This window comes from Orcinus orca, chromosome 17 (genome assembly GCF_937001465.1).
Source record: "Orcinus orca chromosome 17, mOrcOrc1.1, whole genome shotgun sequence".
Taxonomy (NCBI): Eukaryota; Metazoa; Chordata; class Mammalia; order Artiodactyla; family Delphinidae; genus Orcinus; species Orcinus orca.
This window is the reverse complement of record NC_064575.1, coordinates 17,198,429-17,219,121: the sequence shown is the minus strand read 5'-3', so window position 1 is coordinate 17,219,121 and position 20,693 is coordinate 17,198,429. Positions and strand designations below refer to the sequence as shown.

General features: G+C 45.7%; 1 protein-coding gene across 1 annotated transcript in view; it reads left to right on the top strand.

The window, feature by feature from the left end:
- The window catches only part of C17H8orf89 (chromosome 17 C8orf89 homolog), a 56,655-nt gene extending 36,416 nt beyond the window's left edge, over nt 1-20,239 (top strand). The window contains exon 5 of the mRNA XM_049700384.1: nt 16,109-20,239. The gene's annotated coding sequence lies outside the window, so the exon portion shown is untranslated. The remainder of the gene's footprint in view (nt 1-16,108) is intronic.
- Nucleotides 20,240-20,693: the final 454 nt, after the last annotated feature.

The window sequence follows — 20,693 nt, the reverse complement described above, 5'->3', positions numbered from 1 at the left end:
AATTGACTCGTGATTATGGAGACTGGTAAGTCCTAATTCTGCAGTTTGAGTCTGACGGCTGACAGACTGGAGACCAAAGAAAGAGCAATTCAAGTCCACAGGCCACCTGCTGGCAGAATTTCCTCTTGTTGGGGTGTGTCGGGGGAGGACATGTCAGTCTTTTGCTCTAGTCAGATCTTCAACTGATTGAATGAGACCCACCCACATTATGGTGGGCAATCTGCCTTCCTTAAAGTCCACCGATTTAAATGTTAATCTATCCAAAACACCATCACAGAGACATCTAGAATAATGTTTGACTACATATTTGGGAACCTCATGGCTCAGCCAAGTTGACACACAAAATTAATGGCCACCCTAGTTTTCAAAACTCTTTTTCTACTGCAAAAAGCTGCTTAATATCCCAGTCTCTCTGCCCACCCCAAATGCCTGCTAATTTATAACCCTGTGAAGTTTGGCCACTTCTCTTACTTGGTTGAATCTTCAAGGTCTCATTTTCCATGCCCAAATGGCTTATCAGTGTGTTTAGAGTACTGGGGCCAGATGTTAAGATGACCATTTCCCCCACTCTGTTACATCTATAAAACTGCTGTTGATGTAATGGCAATTTAAAAATCTTTCAGGATGTCCCGTTTTAAAGAAACTGAACAATCACTTGCATTTTTAAAACCTATAATAACATAGTATAAAAGGACTTATTGTAAAGAGTCTATTAAAAAGGAGAATTCCCTTATGCATTTAAAACATGATTGTGTATAAAGTTTGGTTTCACTGCAATCTCTCAGGACACACTGATAACGAAAAACCAGGCACAACTGGGACTTCCCGGGTGGCGCAGTGGTTGAGAGTCTGCCTGCCGATGCAGGGGACACGGGTTCGAGCCCCGGTCTGGGAAGATCCCACATGCCACGGAGCAGCTAAGCCCGTGCGCCACAACTACTGAAGCCTGCGCTCTGGAGCTTGTGAGCCACAACTGCTGAGCCTGCTCTCTAGAGCCTGTGAGCCACAACTACCGAAGCCCGCGCGCCTAGAGTCCATGCTTTGCAACAGGAGAAGCCACCGCAACGAGAAGCCTGTGCACCGCAACAAAGAGTACCCCTGCTGGCCGCAACTAGAGAAAGCCTGCGCGCAGCAACGAAGACCCAACGCAGCCAAGGTAAATAAATAAATGTATTTAAAAACCCCACAAAAAGCAGGCACAACTAAAGTTTGCCTTTTATCAAGCAAGAGTTCATGGTGTGTGTCCAGAAAGCTGGAGTCTCCTCTTGTACTTTGCGTTTGCACTGGGTCAGTTCTGTCTCATGCCCACAGCTAAAAATACCTCACTCCTGGCCAACCCTAGAGTGGCTGGGGACACTAGCTACTTAGAGGCAGAGATGCTTTTTCCTATGATTTTATTTTTAATCATTAGTACTCACATGTACTTATTAAAATGATAACAGCTAATATTTTTGGATACCTGCAGTGGGCCAGGGCCATGCATTAAGCACAGTATATGCTTTGTCTCACTGAATTTTTAAAAGTCACTCTTTTAAAACAATTTTACTTTATTGAAATATGGTTTATTTACAATGTTGTGTTCATTGCTACTGTACAACAAAGTGACTCAGCAAAGTGTGTATATATATATATATTATAATTATAATTATTATTATTTTTTTGCGGTACGTGGGCCTCTCTCTGTTGTGGCCTCTTCCGTTGCGGAGCACAGGCTCCAGACGCGCAGGCTCAGCGGCCATGGCTCACGGGCCCAGCCGCTCCGCGGCATGTGGGATCTTCCCAGACCGGGGCACGAACCCGTGTCCCCTGCATCGGCAGGCAGACTCCCAACCACTGCGCCACCAGGGAAGCCCTATATATTCCTTTTCATATTCTTTTCCATTATGGTTTAGTACAGGATATTGAATATAGTTCCCTGTGCTATACAGTAGGACCTGTTGTTTATCCATCCTGTATATACTAGTTTGCATCTGCTAATCCCAAACTCCCAATCCTTCCCTCCCTCACCTCCCCTCCCCCTTGGCAACCACAGGCCTGTTCTCTATGTCTGTGAGTCTATTTCTGTTTCGTAGATAAGTTCATTTGTGTCACATTTTAGCTTCCACATACAAGTGATATCATGTAATATTTGTCTTTGGCTTACTTCAGTTAGTATGATAATCTCTACGTCCATTCATGTTGCTGCAAATGGCATTATTTCATTCTTTTTTATGAGTAATATTCCATTGTATGTGTGTACTATATGTTCTTCATCCAGTAGTCTGCCAGTGGACATTTAGTTTGTTTCCATGTCTTGGCTATTGTAAATAGTGCTGCTATGAACATTGGGGTGCATGTATCTTTTTGAATTAAAGTTTTGTCTGGATACATGCCCAGGAGTGGGATTGCTGGATCGTACGGCAACTCTATTTTTAGTTTTTTTGAGGAACTTCTATGCTGTTCTCCATAGTGGCTATACCAGTTTACATTCCCACCAGCAGTCTAAGAGGGTTCCCTTTTCTCCACACCCTCTCCAGCATTTGTTATTTGGATTTTTACAAATCACTCTTATTAGGTACTTTTATCAGCTTCATTTTACAGATGAGGAAATGGAGATTTGACTACTGTTCCCAAGGTCACACGGCTGTTTGATCCTGAAGCTGGGACTTGCATGCAAAAGGATCTGAGTCCAAGCTTAGCCAACATGCCAGGCCGTCTCTTAGCCAATATGGCAAAGCACTCCCCAGCCTCTCTCTGACCATGTGCTGAATATTCTGCTGGATATCTCCTCTAGCAAACCTGCTGGTTTTGCAAAACTTTAGGGATTCAATCAGATTACCTACTAAACCGCTTCATAGTATTTTACAATGAAATTAAGAACTCCCTTTTTTCTCCATGCCTTTTCACAAATCAATTTTTAGTGTGTGGGAGGGAGCCCCTGGGGGGTGGGCAGATTCTTAAGGCTCCAGCCTGCAGAGTCTGTGGAACAAAATTCTGCCTCGTTCATCAGCCACGTAGCTTGGGGCCAGTGTTGCCGTCAGCCTGGCGCTGTTCATGGCAAAGGCTGAGGAGTCATCCTCCAAGGCTGCCACCTGCTCTGATGTCTCAGTGGCTGTTATCTGTCTTGTTCTGAGTGACTTTTAGAAAAGAAGCTTCTTGGACAGTTTCCTGAGAAGTTATCCCAGAACCTTAGAACTATCTAAGTCAGGAAGAAAAGAAAAATGTAAGACAGAACGACAATAAGAACATCTGGAATTTCACACTGGGCAGGACTGGTGATGATATCCACGATATCTATGGAGAGGAGGAAAATGAGGACTGTCACTTGGTGTTTCTCTTGTCACCCCTGCAGTAAGGGGCACACAGCGAGTCAGCCACAATGCCACCAAGCTCCTCCTGAGCTCTTGGGAGACTGAGAGGAGGTGTCTGTTTAATGCGTTGCACAGAAAGTAACTAGGCTGGAAGTGGATGATCCCAGTGGGAGGGGCTGAGAGCAGCCTTCCACTGCCCTGGCGAGAGGACACTGGCCACCATGGGGGTGGGGACCTGGACACACTGAACTGAGCAATTCAGCAGCAGTGGCAACAGCATCACCATACGCTTTCCTACCAGGAGCACAGGCAGCCAGAGACGTTCAGGACATGTTGAAGTGCAAGACAGCCTTCCACCCAACACTTAGGAGACTCTGACCAAGTGCAAGTAGAGCCTGAGAACGCTGTAGCAGACCACCCAGCCTAAGGGTGGAGGGAGGCCCAGCTGGACCATGCTACTCCCTTCTCCATGCAGATGTTGGTTAGGGAGGGTACTGGCCGGGTGGGTGCAATTTACATTGTTAAAATTGCTCTTAATCATTTCTTTTCCTTGTTATCCAAGTAAAACACAGTGATTGCAAAGGAAAGAGAGAAGGAGGGAAGGAGAGAAGGAAGGAAGGAAGGAAGGGGGGGGGAGAAAGAGAAGGAAAGAAAAAAAAAGGTGAGCAAAAAACCAGGGGTTTGCCATTTGGGGGAGCTGGGTGAAGGGCACGTGCGCCATGTCTGTACCATTTTTTGCAACTTCCTCTGAATCTATAGTCATTTCCAAATAAAAATAAAGGAAGCAGGAAATCCCATAATTCACTCCACGGAAATCACCACCATTACTATTGCAGCATATGTCTTTGGTTAGTGTTTCTGTATAATTTGTTGTAATTAACAAAGGCCTTCATACTTTTTTCGGGGGGGGGTCACCCTTTGATTGTTCACAACAATCCCACAAGGTGTAGCAGCAACTTAATATTTATTGAGGATGGTAGCAAGCAACACAGACATTGTTACTCTCAGATACCAGATAAGTTAGTGGTATAAATAGAAGTAGGATGAGACCTCCAATTCCCTGTTACCATCCTATTACAAGGGATGCACATGGTGTAAAATCCCTCTTAGACAGTGCTGACTGCGACTTCCCTCAGCCAGCAGGCAGAGGTGTCACTGGGAGAAGAGGCAGGCTGGTTCCTCAGGCAGGGTCTAAAGGACTGGTGGTGCCTTGGGGCCACATGGGCCAAGAGATCCAGATATGCAATTCCAGAAACTGTTCATGCCAAGGGGCGTAACTTCTCCTCACCAAACCTGCAAAGACTGACATGTCAACCAGTTCTCCAACTTGTTAGTCCACGAGGAGATCCATGACTGCCAACTGTCATGGATGTGTGTGTCAACTGTTCAGTTTTAAGATGCACCTTTCACCCTCACGTTTTAACATCCCTGACACAGGGATTCATTCTACAACTACTGCCAGCCAGACAGCAGCTCCGACACAGTTGCTGTTGCCTGCATATAGAAGAATTTGGGTGTTATTTCCTGTGACATGCCTGGAAAACTACAGCCATTCATGCTTCAGTCAGCAAACAAGTGAGGACCACTTAGGGGGAGAATAAGAGGTATGATTCTTTTGTTGTTGTTTTGTTTTTTCCTCCTTCCTTTTTTGAAATTTTTAATATTTTATTTTATTTTATTTTGAGTCATGATTCTTGTCTGAAAACTTCTACTGACATCCATCTGGTAAAATCAAGAAAGCACTGGAACCAAAACCCTCCAAACTGGTATTGACAGCTTGAGAAAACTTGGAAGAAAATCTGAATGGATTTCTTTCTTTCTTTTTTAAAATAATTTTTTAAATTTTTAAAAATTATTTTATTATTATTTTAAATTTTATTTATTTTTGTCTGTGTTGGGGTTTCATTGCTGCGCGTGGGCTTTCTCCAGTTGCGGCGAGTGGGGATTAATCTTTGTTGTGCTGCGTGGGCTTCTCATCGCGGTGGCTCTTGTTGTGGAGTGCGGGCTCTAGGCATGAGGGCTTCAGTAGTTGTGGCACACGGGCTTCAGTAGTTGTGGCTCGCAGGATCTAGAGCGCAGGCTCAGTAGTTGTGGCGCACGGGCTCAGCTGCTCTGTGGCATGTGGGATCTTCCCCGACCAGGGCTCGAACCCATGTCCCCTGCATTGGCAGGCAGATTCTTAACCACTGCATCACCAAGGAAGTCCCCTGAGTGGATTTCTTAGTAGAACACTTTTCTTTCTCATAACATTTTTTTGAAGATTTTTAAACTTACAGAAAAGCTTAGAAAGTTATTTGACAAATACCTAGATATCCTTCACCTAGATTTTCTTAATGATATCATTTAGAGACATTTGTGTCTCCTCTCTCTGTTTTTTGGGGTGGTTTTGTTTGTTTATTTATTTGTTTGCCGGATCATTTTGAAAATGATGTGCAAATATCATGACACTTCACTCCTAAATACTTCAGCACGTATCTTTTAGGAACAAGGACATTCTTTTCGATAACCGCAGATTATTATCATGCTCAGGAAATCTAACATTGATATCTTAATATTATCTGATATGCAGCCCATATTCAAATTTCTAGTGGAAAGAATACGTGTATCAGTTTTATTCTCTTTTAAGAAGTGCTGCGTCACCAACATTGTTGAAAGTAGAGGATGACTGTGTAGGAAAAAACAGAAACATCAAAGGCTCTGAATCTAAAAGTGATTCAGAGAATTAGACACCAGACATGAGAAAGCTTTAGGAAGCCATTTTAGCCATTTTACTTCCCTTCCATTTTTCCTTTTATGGGTGCACAAGGCTTGATGTATTAATAAAATCTGTATCTCAATAAGTCACAAATCCTCTGAGTGATTAAATGCCGAAGGGATAGGAAAGCATTGTATTACAGTGTAATTGGCATAATTGTTTTTATTTTGTGGTACGTAAAATGATGGTGCATCTAACATACGATGAAAAACTTTGGGCAGCTGGAGGTTCAGAGCCAAGAAGAAAACATGGCGGTACATGATCTTCGTTGATCGTCCTGAGTGTGACTGTTTGCACACCTGATCCCCAGCGGTCAGGGCAGGATGGCCCCCACTCCTGCATCCATCGGCTGGAGACAGGCTGACCCACTCTCACTCTCCTCCTCCCCTTTCAGGACTCTCAGTGGGGGTGGGGGGTGGCCTCTCCAGCCATATCTGTGGTCACATTCTCTCTTCAAAAATTAAGTTGTGCTTTCAGTCCACATGGACCAGCTCTTCCCAGCTCACCTCTGTCTGAGCTACTCTCCTGGCGCATCCTTCAACTTGCTCAGCTGGCCTATCGCACTCGTTTGGAATTTATTCTTCCCTGTTCTGCTCTCTCAGAGCGGTTGGATTTCTGCTTTCTGGGCTCACCTTCCCCGCAACCTTCTGAGTTCTGGCTCCCAGTGCCCTGGATTCTACTCTGTGCGCCATGAGTATGGTTGAAGTTAGCGGGTCCCACTCCAGCTTTTCCCAACACAGAGGTGCAGGGAAGCCCTGAACCAGTGACATTTGACCTTCTCTTCAGGGAAAATTTCAAAACAGTGAATTTGCCTTTGGCACCTTCTCACCTGCCACCCACAAGTGACTCCTTCCTCCCTTCTCCAGAAACCCCCAAAGTGCCTTTCATTCCCTTCCTTCCTGTCTCCTGCCAAACTTCATACCCCAGCAAAAGTTTTCTGATAAATTAACCCGTGCACAGGTGTGAATAACTCCCTTCTGTTGATGGTTTGGGAGCAGATTCTATAGAGAAAGGATGGGAAGAAAGTTTTTGTTTTCTGGAAATACTCAAGCCCTAGCAACCCGGGCCAGAGGGGTGGGAACATCTCCTTGCTTGATAGATCCAGGGAATTGTTTAGTGGGACCTACAGAACTGCTTGACCAGATTCTACCATTTGAGTGCAGAAATGCTTGCTTTCACCTGGCAAAATAGTATTTAGTAAAGTCATTTAACTACAATGAATTTTAATAAATTGTAGTGGGTTGTCTAGCTATGGTTTTTGGTTTTCTAGCAAACTTTCTTCCATCTCCCTCCTTTTGGTAGCAGACACCCTCCCCACTGCCCCCTACCCCACCCCGCCCCGGCCATAAACATGTGGGTACATAGCCTGGGCTGAGCCAGTCGGAGAATTCAAGGCTTCTGGATCCTGACCCAACTGGGGCTATTCAAAATCCTCCTGCAAGAATCAGCCATGTTCTCAAAGTGGTGGAAGAGAGAAGCTCTCCTTTCAAAGGGGTTGCTATACTTGGAGTACGTAAATCTAGAGGTGCCAGCATCATTTTCCTTTCCCCAGAGACAGAGATAGAGATCTTTCTTCAAAATAAAGGCAAGACGAAAGAGACAGAAGGAAACAGGCAGTGATGAGAAACAGAAAAAGAGAAGTCTGGTGGTACTAGGTCCTCTGTCCCTGAAGGTCCTCTGTCCCTGAAGACTGGTTTCTACAGAAATTCTTCCTTTGATGCTATGAGGTAGATCCCCTCCCTCTTTTTAAAATCTAGTTTTAGTTGGGTGTCTGCCACTTGCATCCAAAAGCATCCCAGCGAATGCAGCCATTGTATCCATTCATGGCCCCCAAGCACTGTGTCAGGGACACTTGGCTGTACCTTTTATTTGATTATAACACCGTACTTTCCCTCTGTCTCCAACAGTGTTTGCCCACTAAATATGTTTGCTTTTAAACGACTGAAAAGACAAAGGGGGACTCTGCTGCTATCCAGTACTCTTTCTATTTTACGACTGCTATGATTGGTGCCTTCATTTACACACACACAAGCCACACATACACACTCACAACCCATGTCAGGTCTAGATCACAGATTACAAGCTCATTTAATTACAGAGGTGAAGCAGGTAATGTGAAATGAATGAGGAAAGGCAGATAGATACTCTGGTAATACAAGGGGTAGTAGAAAGGCTGCAGCAAACTGAAAGGAGGATGCTCTGCCTGAAGGCTGCCAAATTCAATTGAAAACAACAGCCTCAACACCGTGTGGGCCACAGTAAACACGTCTGTGATCCGCCCTGCAGGCCGCCGTTTTGCAACTCCCAGCCTAGACTGTATCTACCTGCCTCCCTCTCTTAGTCAAGAGGAGATTCTGGTTGTGAAGAACAGAGCTCCACTCGAGATACCTCGTGTAAAGGACCATGGCTTAGAAGAGTATAACAGATAATTTCTTGGATATAAGATCCAAAGTTCATCCAGCCTCATGGGAACAGGGATGTGGGCACTGTTCAGAGCCAGGTGTATTCTCTGCTCTGAGTACTGTCTCTCTGTTGTACTTCAGAGTCTCGAGGGAGTGTTGACTTGCTGCTGGCCGGTGGACCAGACATCCGTTCCTTGTCTGACAGGCATAGGCTGGAGACGGGGTCATGGACAACCGTGCCCAACTAAACTTCTGTCTCCAGCAGAAGCTCTGGATTGGGGATAGGGTTAGGGCTGGGCTGGGGCAGACAGTTAAAGTTGCTTTATACTGTGGCTTTGCCAGTCCAAACATCATCAATGCCACAGTTAGTTCGGATTCGGCGCATTTGTTAACTTTGCATATTTCCTTCTAAATTTTTTCCCAATCTGAAAGAGGATGTGGGGCTTTGAATAGGAAGTATGGTACCTACCATTAGTCATCAGTGAACATTCTTCTGAACTTAAACTGGGTCGGCTCTTACAGCATCTTTTCTCTGTCCCCTTGGTGATCATACGTCTCTCTTTCCAAACCTTCTCTTCCTCTTATTCTCACAACAGTCCTGTCTCATATTCTGCACAGATTCGTATAAAATCTCTGGTTTCTTCTACCTTGGGATAACCCTGAATGTCATCTCTTAATTAATCTTTTCAAAGTGCCATTGCAATTATATTACTCTTCTCCTGGGAAGGTACTATGGTTCTCCACAGGTTTTTGGTCCTAGAAAAGTTAACTAACATCTCTGGATCTTGTACTTTATTATAAAATGGTACAATATTACCAGTCTCGTAGAGCTGTGATCAGGGCTAGAGATAATGTCCCGAATGCCTGGGACAGTGCCTGGCAGAGTATAGGTGCTCAATCGATGTTCATTTGTACTTTCACATTTTCACACCATTTCCTGAGTCTACGTCATTTCCACAGAGAGACCTCAAGCTCCTTTAGAACATTCTCTTGCTTTCTTCCCCTTCATTATCTACAGCCTTGGAACTTCTAGATAGTTGGAACAGCCCAGCACCCCATACACATTCAGTGAGGCGTGGGCAATGAAGCTAAAAATGGTGAGAGCAGCGTCTGTAGGAGAAGTGGGAGGGGGTGGGGCCCCTGTGGCCAGGAAACAGGTCACTGCCATTGTGCTCATTCATCCCAACCCCAGGGGAGGCCCGAGGGTGGAGCCCAGTGTTTCCCAGCACCTACAGGTTGATTCCTAGGCGGCTAATGGGTTCCAAGCTTTCCTGACCCTGCTCAGGGTGCTTCTGTGACACCTTCCATAGCCCTGTCACCGCACGATGAGGACTGTGGACACGTACACTTCTCTTCCCAAGACAGGACTAGGAAACCGCACGATAGGAGGTTAAATAACAGTCCGTACGCTGCTGACAAATCCCCACCGGGGTCTGGCTCCCTGGACGCCTGTGTGTGTTCCTCGTCCTTCCTGGGTGACCAGGAACAGAAGCGCACTCACTCGACTTCAAGGGCATTGTTGTTAGGACACCATAGAAATAAGGCCAGAGGAACCTCTGCCACAGGGCCCAGCCTCCTGGGCACCATGAAGAGCTGGGGCTCACCCAGGATGGACGTGGTTTGGGAACGGAAAGGTCTGTGTTCTTCTGGTGCCCCATCAGCGGCATGAGTACCCCTTACCATGTCCAGATCATCCTGTTTTTGCAAATAGTTTTTTCAAGTTCTGCTCCTTCCACTACTGTTCAAGCCTCTTTTTTTGTCTCCTGTTCCAACTCCTCAGATAATGGGATTTGAGTAATATAGAAGGTCATTGTCATGCCTGATGGGCAGTTTTGCCCCAAGCCATACCCTAGGTCCTGAATGGGTTGTCTCAGGTCTGGTGCCCACCCTAGTCCAACCAACTGTGGCCAGGGTGGAGGGGTCCCAGGCAGCAGGAAGACACCCACAGGAACCACGGAGGGAGTGTGGGTCTCAAGAGGGTTTGTGGCTCAGGACTCCTTACTTTTACCCTTGTCCCATAAAAGATGTCAAATAATAGTCAATATTTACGGAGAATATATTGTTTAGGGAAACAAGCTATTTCTTTTTTGAAACCGTCTTGAACTTTACTGCTTTCCCCTTTCAATTCAAGCTCCACACTACTGCTAAAGTTCTCTTTGTAAATGTGTATTAAACCACATCAAGAAAAAAAATCTTGCATTGGTTTTCCATTACCTTCAAGCTGAAATTTTAACTCCTTGGCATGACGTTCAAGACCCTTATGATCTGGTTGCAACCTGTTTCACTGGTCTCATCTACTCTTCCACTGCACACACCTCTCACCCCCCACAGTACACACACACGTGCGCACACACACACATACACACACTGTGCATATAGACACCCTTTGCTCTAACCGTGTCCAAATTTTGCAGTCCCCTGAATTTATCATATTCTCCCATGTCTGGAGGCCTTTCTAGAATATCTTTCCCTCTCTCTCCTGTTTAGCTTCTATTCACCCTTTGGGATTCCAGTTTCTTAACACAGTCTTCCCTTATTGTCCAGAGCTGACTTGGATGCCTTCTGTCACGTATGCGTAGCGTACGACCCCACCTGGAGCAACTCACCACACTTCTTTGTAACTGTTGATGTACTTGTTTATTTTCTCTGCTGAATGGCAGACCTACTGGGGGGCAGGAGCTATATTTTATTCACCATGATATCCTCCCATTTTATGGGAGCTCAAAAATTTTTTGAATGAATGAATTTCCTCCAAAACAGGTTCCTGTTGCAAAAGCAATGAAATGAAGTTAAGAACATGTGCTTTGGAACCTTGAATCCCAACTCTGCCACTCACTAGCTGAGGGACCTTGACCTCTCTAGGACATGCCTTGTTTGTTGGGTAGAGTGAAGGCTTGGGGGTTGGGGTGTGTGGACTGAGGTCCTACTCTCTGGGTTCTAGATGCTCAAGGACAAGTGTCCACAAAGGGCCACCCAGCAGAGCCTAAACGGACCTTCCCTGCTCAGGACAGCTAGTCACCAGGCATGGGACAAGACTTTGCTCCCTCCTCTCAACTTCTGCAGCATGAATGACATCGTTCAGTAGCTGCTTCTCTTTGGCATTTTTAAGAAATGGTGCCTTGACTCAGTTTATTTTCTCTAACTGGCCTTTAAGAAGAACAAGCTTTAGGATTTCCCTGGTGGCACAGTGGTTAAGAATCCGCCTGCCAATGCAGGGGACACGGGTTCGAGCCCTGGTCTGGGAAGATCCCACATGCTGCGGAGCAGCTAAGCCCGTGCACCACAACTACTGAGCCTGCACTCTAGAGCCCACGAGCCACAACTACTGAGCCTGCGTGCCACAACTACTGAAGCCCGCACGCCTAGAGCCCGTGCTCTGCAACGAGAAGCCACCGCGACGAGAAGCCCATGAACCGCAACAAAGAGTAGCCCTAGCTTCGCAACTAGAGAAAACCCGCGCACAGCAACAAAGACCCAGTGCGGCCAAAAATAAATAAATAAATAAACATTTTTTAAAAAAGAACAAGGTTTAAACCTGGGGACTAGCCAAAAAGGGGGGAAACGGGACTCTGCCTACAAGTCCACACTTTGTCCTTGTGCTATATGTCTCACTACATACTCCCTTTTCTTTGAAACTTTTCTTTTGAAATATTTTTAGATTTTTCCTACTTAAATCCTCTCCTTGATTTGGAATTTTTCTGGGATAAACAGTGTCCCAGAGACTTCCTTCTTTCTCATGATAGTATTAAAATTTTGAAGGACCATGAAATGCGTGGAACGCCCAGAGTACCTGCATCCTGGACAAGGCACAGCCACACCCACCCGTTGCCATGTCTGTGGCCAGAATGTGTTGAACTGAGGCCCAAGCAAGTGATTTCAGTTAGTTGCTGATATCAAACCCATTGCCTTTCAAGTTGAATATCGGTCCGCCTGGTCACGGTGGCCAAGAACTCTGAATAGAACATAAAGACGAGGTGGATTATGGGCCTCCAAATGCCCCTCAAAGGCAAACCTTGCCTTTAATTGGGTTTTTATGTGGATATTCTCTCCCATTATGGTGTTCAATACCCCTTGCCCTGCACGCCAGAGCTGAGTTATTGGTGGGGGAGTGTTTACTAGCCTTCTGGGGATAAGCTTTTAATCACCTGCAGAGAGCAGTTGGCCGCCTCTAAAAACACTTCAATAAATTGGGATTCAGGCCTTAGTTGGCTCAGCCCTTGTCAGCCCCAGGCTGCCTTGTGCCAAGATGCACTGAAGCCAGAAATGAAGGTCAAAAAGTTACTAAGCGTTGGCATGTCTTGCTTTCTGGCTTGTTTGGTAGATCCTTATTAAAACATAGGTGAATGTTGGCTGGCTTCTTTCTCGCAGTTATAAATACTGTACTGTCCGTTTTCATTCCTTTCTTCTCTGCCCACTTCTGCGAAGATGGTTGTGACGGGGGATGGACAAGCTGAATGCATTGGTAGAGCTGTCACCTTAGAAGAGGGATTCCGGACGTCCCACACGATTAGCACTGATGGTGCACATCAAGGGAGTGGTGTTATGAGATCACCTGGAAGCTGGCCAGACGGACCAGAGCAGTTATGGCTAAACCCTTCCCTGGAATCCAGCTCTTCTGGGAGGGCTTCCAAACAGCGGCTAAACTCTGAGTCCACTAGATGGCACAGTGACACTGGCACACACATCGTGGTGAGCCTCTGGGTGTCCTGCACTCACTGTTCTGGGCTTGATCCCTCTTGAACAAAAGCTGCAGGCTAGTTATTGAGAAAGGGAGCTGGGGATAAACTCCTTGAAGTCCTATATCTTGGCTCTATTTCTCTAAATCTTCATATAGCCGTTGTGAAAATTGTGTGGATTTTGTAAAACTGTGGACAATAATTAATGATGAAGAATGATAAAAATACCTAAAATCCTTGATTATGTAGCAGAAATGCCATAGAAAGAGGATCTAACCATCTCTGATACTTTGAAAATGCATCCTAACATTTTGGGGAAAATATATCTCTTAACTAGCTCTTGTGTTATCCCAAGTAGTAAGTACTTTATCTGCATTAATTCCATTAATCCTTATAGTAACTTATGAGGTAGGTGCTATTTTTTTTTCTTTTTTACAAATTTATTTATTTATTTATGGCTGCGTTGGGTCTTTGTTGCTGCTCTAGTTGCGGCGAGCAGGGGGCTACTCTCTGTGCGGTGCGCGGGCTTCTCATTGCCAGGGCTTCTCTTTGTTGCAGAGCACAGGCTCTAGGCACGCGGGCTTCAGTAGTTGTGGCACGCGGGCTCAGTAGTTGTGGCTCGCGGGCTCTAGAGCGCAGGCTCAGTAGTTGTGGCGCACGGGCTTAGTTGCTCCGCAGCATGTGGGATCTTCCCGGACCAGGGCTCGAACCCGTGTCCCCTGCATCGGCAGGCGGATTCTTAACCACCGCGCCACCAGGGAAGTCCCGAGGTAGGTGCTATTAACATACTAATTTTACAGACAGGAAAATCGAGGCACGGAGAGTTTAAGTTACTCGCCTAAAGTCACAGAGCTAATAAGTGCTGGAGCTGAGACTCAAAGCTTGAGAGTTTGGGCTCCAAAGTTCATGCTCTTAGGGACGATACTCCTCACAAAAGAGAAGTCTGGGGAGCCCTGCCAAATAAGCTTTTATGCTTTCTCATGACAAAGGAACAAGCTTAGGTTCTAAACACCTTGCTCCCTATTATGTCCCCTTTAACATTACTGCCCTGGGACATCAATGCTATGTGTCAGCGTATCTGTATTCTCAGCGTATTTGTTATGTTCTGATCCTACAACAAATGCCATCGTCCTTCTAGAAATCATGCTGCAATAGCATAATGTTTTGTCCTTCTCTTTGGAACATTGCTTAAAAAAAGCAAAAGCCCTGACTTGTTGATTCTCATTCTGACTTTCAGTTTCAGATAGGAAAATTAATATGCTAAGTCATTTATCCACATAAGGACACTTAGGCTATGACTAGAGAATTTACTCCTACATTCATTCCTCCATTTATTCTGTGATGTTGACAGAATGTATGCGGCGTGCCTGGCCCTGAGTTTAGAGCGATAACTCAGGCAAGTGTGCCACCTTCACATCACTCACAGCTCGATACGAGAGGCAGACGTGTGAACACAACACGAGAAGCAATCCTGCTGTGACTGTAGCAGAGTTTCGGACAGTTGGGGGAGAAGGGGCGCTGCCCAAGTCTTTGAGGGGTGGGAGCAGTAGGACAGCCTTTGCAGAGGACTGCGAGGCAGTCTCTTGGGTGGAGGCATAAACGTTAAGCAGGGGTCCTCTAGGTAAATACAGCGTCCCCAGGAAGAAAGAACACAGCATGTTCCCAATGCTCAGAGCTTGGACACTGTAAGCAATGAGCCTGGAAAATACCCAGAGGCCGGTCGCAAAGTTCTCCATGAGCCATCAAAGGTGGAGCTTTATTCTCTAGCCGATGGAAAGCCACAGTGAGCTTTCCAGGAAGGGAATGATACCATCAGATTTGTGTTTTAGGAAGAGGACTCTGGTCTGAAGGATAGACTGCAGGTCAGGGGGGCAGCAGCCAGCCAGATTGGAGGCAGAGACCAGTTAGGAGATTTTTGCAGGAGTTGAGATGAACTGAGACAGTTAGGGTGAGGGACCATGAGTGATATGGGGGTCAGAATGAGCCTCCCCAAATGTATCACTCTTGGAGGAGGATTATTTTGAACTAAAGGCAGTCGAGACCCTGTGGGTTCAAGAGAAACTACTGGCCCTCCCCTAACTACCTACAAGAATTTAAATTGGGGATTTTTCCCAGCCAAGAGTTATTACTGGAGACAAATTTTATCCAAGTTGTCCCATCTGTATGGCAGGGCAAATATCTAGATACCAAGCATCTGCTCTTCCTCTTATTGTCCTGTGAGGGACCTTCTTTCCTTGGAAGCCCCAGGCTCCTATAACATTTCTCACTCAGGATGGCATATAGACCTCATTTTACCTTTCTGTCTCTGACCCTCTCATGTGTGTGGGGTTTCTGTATGTGCATAATTAAATCTAATTTTCTCCTGTTACTCTGTCTCATGTCGATTTAAGTCTTATACCAACCAGAAGAACCTAGAAGGGTAGAGGAAAGTTTTCTTCCTCCTTAACAGTAGGATAGGAAAAAGGAGTTTTAGGGACATTTCAGAGATAATGTAAGTAGGGCCTTTATTTATATATGGAGGTATGAATTATTTATAGCCAGCTTTCTCCCACGAAGGATTTGGGGTAGAACCGTAGGACTTGATAATGAGATGAATTCAGGGGCTGAGGGAGAGAAAAGGATCCAACAAGATCCCCAGTTTCTGGCTTGGACAAGGAGGTGGATGGGGTACCATCAGTCAACATGGAAACTGAAGAGAAAGAAGCCCATACTCAAGGGGATGCCCAAGGTTTCATTTCAAACATATTGCATTTGAAGTATTGTGGACAGCCAAGTGGCTCTAAGGATCTGCACCCTGTGGGAAAAGTCGAGGTTGGAAAGGTAGAGTTTGAAATTATCAGCACATTGGTGGAGGCTGAGACCAGGAAGGTGGATGTCATTACAGGGTCTGATAAAAATATGAACCATTTTGTTTAGTTTCCAGATGTTTAGCTACTTAGTTTCTTATAGCTCTGTCTACATTTTTTTCACCTCTCTTCAAGATAGGTAGCTCCAGGGAATAATAAGAGAACTGAGAAGAGTACGGTGTCTCCAGGATTTCTTTGGGTCTGCCTTTCCTTCCGTGCAAAGTCTGTGTACATTTTATATTCCAAGTTCTTCCCAAGATAACTCGAAGACTGGTGCAGAGGGAGAAGACCCTGAGCTTTCAATCACATCACTTGCAGACAACGCTCCACCTCCAGCCCCTGAGTACCACTCTGGCTTTTTGAAGAACTGGAGAGAACATGCTTCACTGGCAGGTGAAGACAGGGAGGGGGTTGGAGCCGGCTTCAGTCTTGTATTTATTTTAAAACTGTAAATGTTTAAAATATGATATGTAAACTTGCTTTCAGGCCACTTTTCATGGTAGACGGCCTTGACAGTTAACCATTAGGTTTCTCTGGGACGGTGGAAACTTGTGTTCTTTTGGAGAGGACAGCAGAGAGACTGCTCGCTTGCTGGTATGGGGGGCAAGGCAGGTGGGTTTGCCATCTGCTCTCAGCTTTGGCAAGATGGAGGTATTGAAAGCAGCTGTGACAGCACTCGGGAGAAATTAAACAGGAGATAATTTATTCCCCCAACCTCAGGGCTTTTGTCATGGTAACAACTCCCAGACTCGGTGGCTTACAGACATTGACGTCTCCATCGTGCTGTGGAATGGCCACAGCTCTGCACTAGGCTGTGGGCTGACTATAGGGTGGCTTCTAGCATCTTCCTGTTCTGGGACTCGGGCTGCAGGAGCAACCCTTACCTGCAACCCGCAGCCCTGTGACAGAGAACAGAAGCACAAGAGGCTGAGCTAAGCCGTGCATTCTCCCTTCAGTCCGCTCCTCGGAAATGGCATGCGTCACGCCCACTTGAATTTTGTTGGACAAAGCAAGTCACGTGACCAATCCCAAAGGGTTGTGCTCTAAGGAAGGAGGAATTGAATACTTGAGCATAATAATGTCATCTGCCAGAATTAGTCATTCTTTTGCTAAATACTTACTGAGGGCAAGCATTGTGCTGGAACTTGATCTATGGAAATAGATCTGTTCCCTGCCCTCATGGAGCTTACAATCCCACTTGGGACATAAATGATGAGACCAGAAATTACAATAAATTTGTAATTTTCAGTCCCAGATTTCAGGGCCCTCACAAGGATAGTGGAGGCTGCAGAAAGCACAGGATGACTGCCATAGGATGAATTACTCCAGGATGTTACCGTAGCAAGACCTAAACAATATTTTTCCCTGGATGGGGTAGGGAGTGGCGGAGAGATTCTGTTCTTCAAAACTCTACTCAGGTCACCAGCCTTCTGAGGCTCTCTATGGCCTTCTTTGCCGAGATAGTGTCAGGCCTGGTAGGTTACCTGCCTTGACACCCTTTGTCCCGCCTGCCACCTGTAAACCCAGCCCCACCTCCCTTCCCAGTCCGGTCAGGTCCTGAATCAGCAAGGACTTAAACGGATCCAGCTCCGTATTCGGGGGCTGAGGATCAAGTTACCCTGGCTGTTTGCCTCTCCATGACCAGCTGTACCAATTTGAAAAACTGGATTCCTGCCACATTCCTAAGCTTTTTCTATAACCTTCCAAACCCTTCCATACCATCACACCCATACTGCTCTGACCTAACATCCCAAGATTCCAACCCAGTGATTCCCTTCATACCTGTTAGACCCCCGGTCCCGGGGTTCCTAAACACCCCCATTCCCTCAACATCTTCACAGAGGCTGTCTCTCAGAAGACTCTTTCCTGTGGGTGCCACTTCTGCAGTCCTCTTGAACTCAGGACCGGGAGACCAGGGAATGTTCTCCTTACTCCCCACTGTGGCTTCCTATACCCTGGTGTGACACCGTGTGCTGCACCGGGTCTTCTTTGTGGCACACGGGATCTTCGCTGCAGCATGCTGGACCTTTACTTGTGGCATGTGAAATTTTTAGTTACTGCATGTGGGCTCTTAGTTGCGGCATACAGGATCTAGTTCCCTGACCAAGGATTGAACCCAGGCCCCCTGCATTGGGAGCGTGGAGTCTTAACCACTGGACCACCAGGGAAGCCCCAAAAGGAGAGATTCTTGGTTACGTATATGTAGATGGCTCCGTTGGGGTCCAGGGAAGACCCTGGCGGTGGCTGACGGCTGCTGTTCGTATTCACTGCTTGGTGCAGCCAAAACATTGTGCAGGTATCAGGAGGTGGGTCCAGGCACACGGTATGCAGATGATGCCCCAGGTAGGGGATGGCTTTGAAGTCTGGCAAACCAAGAGTTTCCTTCAATGACTGGTTCAAATTTCCCTTTCATATGAGCTCTTGGCACCAAGAACAATACCCTAGATGTTGGGGTCCAACGTCACAGGTGAATATAAGTATATCCAGAGGTCCTATAGGAGTTTACACAGGGCTAGTTAAGCTGAAAGGAAGCCAGCCAAGTGGGGAAATAGCTCAAGAACCCTGTCTGCAGAGCTTTACTAAGATTTATTTGGAAAGTTATGGTCTCTCCCAAAACGAATCCACAGATTGCTTTGCTCTGATTACAAGAAGAACGTTGAGGTCTTTATTAACCGTCATCATTGGATTCCTTCCCTCCTTAAGGAGATTAATTAGGTAAATTTCATTACAGTAACATCAACTTTCTTGGAAAGAAACCATCCAACTTCAGAATGACTGTGAGTTTATATCTGGAAACTAAGCAATGTTAATGTTTACAGTTGAGAATGTGAAACATTAGGTTTTAATAGATGTTGATGTCATTCTTGGCATCCTGCAATGATATAAACTACTCTGTGAAGAGGTAACACGTTGTTAAATGGAACCAAAATGCAAAGAAAGGAGTTGGAATGTACACACACAGGGTTCATCCCTACCTCCCACTTACCCATCCTGCATCTGCCGTCTGAGCTGAACCAGAAAATTGTGGTTGGCGTGCCCCATCTATCGCAAGTGTCCGGGTAGAGAGACGAAGGAATTTCTCCCATTCTATTTAGTGCTTTGCTGCTCTAGTATTTTCAAAGAGGGCCAAAATGGCCAAGGAAAGACAGGTCAATTTTAGTCCTGGTTCTGCCACTAATTGTTGCATGTTCCTGGACCAGTCAGTCCCTCTGTGTTGTTTCCCCATGCAAAAAGTGAGAAGTCTAGACTCACTGGCCTCCAATGACAAGCATAAAACTCTGTTTAAGAGAGATTTTTCCTGCCTTTTGGGTAGACTGTCTAATATGCAGCCATTTGACAACCCCCCTTCAACCCTGAGGGAGTCTGGGAAATTTGGGGCTGAATCTTTTTTTTTTTTTAAACCCCTCTCTTTTCCCCTATTATTTGTTTATTTTTAAATTAACTCTGAGTTTATTTTTAAATATTTATTTATTTATTTAATATTTATTTATTTATTTATTTGGCTGTGTCGGGTCTTAGTTGCAGCACACGGGATTTTCATTGCAGCATGTGGGATTTTTGTTGTAGTGCGCAGGCTCTAGTAGCTGCGCACAGGCTTAGTTGCCCTGAAGCATGTGGGATCTTAGTTCCCTGACCAGGGATCAAACCCATGTCCCCTGCATTGGAAGGCGTATTCCTAACCACTGGACCACAGGGAAGTCCTGGGGCTGAATCTTTAACCCTGCTAGGTGGGTGCTCGGGTCCTTGAACTTGCCTCACGACAGCCAGGGGCTGGGGCAGTTCTGAGATGGCCTCAGACACAGATTGTGTAAAAATTCGCTCTACCCCCACCTCCCTCTCTCCTCTCTCTGCTTTTACAGTTTTTAAAGGATATCACCATATATTAGTGCATTCCTGCAAAGTGGGCAGGGCAAGATTCTTACATGGAATTGCTAAAAGAAGCTCATATGTGTTCAAATGGTTCTGATGAACCTAGGGGCAGGACAGGAATAAAGACACAGACACAGAGAATGGACTTGAGGACACAGGGAGAGGGAAGGGTAAGCTGGGACGAAGTGAGAGAGTGGCATTGACATATATACACTACCAAATATAAAATAGATAGCTAGTGAAGCAGCAGCATCACATGGGGAGATCAGCTCGGTGCTTTGTGACCACCGAGAGGGGTGGGATTGGGAGGGTGGGAGGGAGACGCAAGAGGGAGGGGATATGGGGATATATGTATACGTATAGCTGGTTCACTTTGTTATACAGCAGAAACTAACACACCATTGTAAAGCAATTATACTCCAATAAAGATGTTAAAAAAAAAAAAAGAAGCTCATATGTGTTCAGTAATTGAAATTTTCAGGCACAGTGTAGAATTTCTCCCCTAGTGCTGGGGAGAGGGGCATCTTTGTGATTTTTTTAATGTCCCTAATATCGTTCTGCATAATAGCCTCCCATAAATAGGCTGCTTTGGTAGGAGTTTGTCAAGTTCCAGAATGACCTGAATGCCTGATTTTAATTTAATTTGATTCCCTAGGGAAACATTAGGACTTGTCAACCTTTTAGTAGTGACCTGGTACTAAGCTGGACTCCCCAATTATGGAGTTATAGGGTGTATCTCTGAGGACCCTCCTGCACTACCTCTTACTTAAAATGCTGCGTGGATGGAACTTGAACAACCAAAGCCCCCAGAACAGATTTGCTCAGGCCTGGAGAGTCCAGAGGGACCTGCAGAC